This window comes from Syngnathus floridae, unplaced genomic scaffold (assembly GCF_059516105.1).
Source record: "Syngnathus floridae isolate MCC-2025c unplaced genomic scaffold, RoL_Sflo_1.0 HiC_scaffold_230, whole genome shotgun sequence".
NCBI lineage: Eukaryota > Metazoa > Chordata > Actinopteri > Syngnathiformes > Syngnathidae > Syngnathus > Syngnathus floridae.
The window spans coordinates 20,001-21,031 of record NW_028284217.1 but is presented as its reverse complement, the minus strand read 5'-3'; positions in this window follow the sequence as shown (position 1 = coordinate 21,031).

The window sequence follows — 1,031 nt, the reverse complement described above, 5'->3', positions numbered from 1 at the left end:
GCGCGATCCGACTCGCGGCACGCCACGTGGGCGTCCGCCGGCCGCGCCGGTCTACCGCGAAAGATGTTTCTCAAACCCTCGCCTAACCTAGGGACGGCTATCTCGGGAAGCCGCCCCCGCATCTGCACCTATCCGCTAAGCCCTCCCGACCACCGCGAAGCGGGAGGACGTCTATCGTGGCCGCCGGGGCGTATGACCCCTCCGCGTGAGGCGTGCGGGCTCGGGTGGGCCGCAACGACCGAGTCTGACTCGGACGGGGCGCAGCTTCCCTCCCGGTCGCAGCATCAAGCGCCGATCGCGCGACGTCACCAGCCCCCCGGGACGGTTCGTCGGGAGCACGGTACAGGCACGTAGCTCACTCTCCAGCTGGCCGCAGCGGGCCGCACCGACCGAGTCTGACTCGGCCGGGGCGCAGCTTCCCGTCTGGGTGACAGCGGCGACGAGCTGCGACTGTTGGCCGCCGCCCCTTCGTCCTTCCCGGATCCCCCCAGTGCCGACTCAACTCCGCATCCTGGCCGCAGCGAGATACCGTCGGGTTGCGGCGCCCGAGTCTGACTCGGGACGCGCGCTTCTTCCTTCGGACCACAGCGTACGTGCCTCGCGCGGGCAAAGTCGCCGGCACAGCGCCGCGCCCCCTCGACCAAGCGAGCCTCAGCCGGGCCGCGACGACCGAGTCTGACTCGGACGGAGCGCAGCTTCCCGCCTGGGTTACCGTGACGAGTCGCGGGCGGCCGTCGCCCTTTCCCCCGGACCCCGCCGTGTTCCCTCGCGGTTGCTCCTAAGCCGCCTGCTCGAGCCCAACCGATGTGCCACCCCCGTTGCCGAGTTCGCTCTCCCCGAGCTCGTCTCCCCGTCAATACCGTTCCGTGACCGTCCCGCCGCGCGGCGATCCGCTCTGCCCCAGCGCCTTCCGGCCAGCGTCCTACGGGTCTGATCTGGCCACAGCACGAGCGCTCGGCAGACAAAGCGGCGTCGCGCGGGCGAGGTCGGCTCCGGAGGCAGCGACGGGACGCGACCTGCTCCCCGCGGAG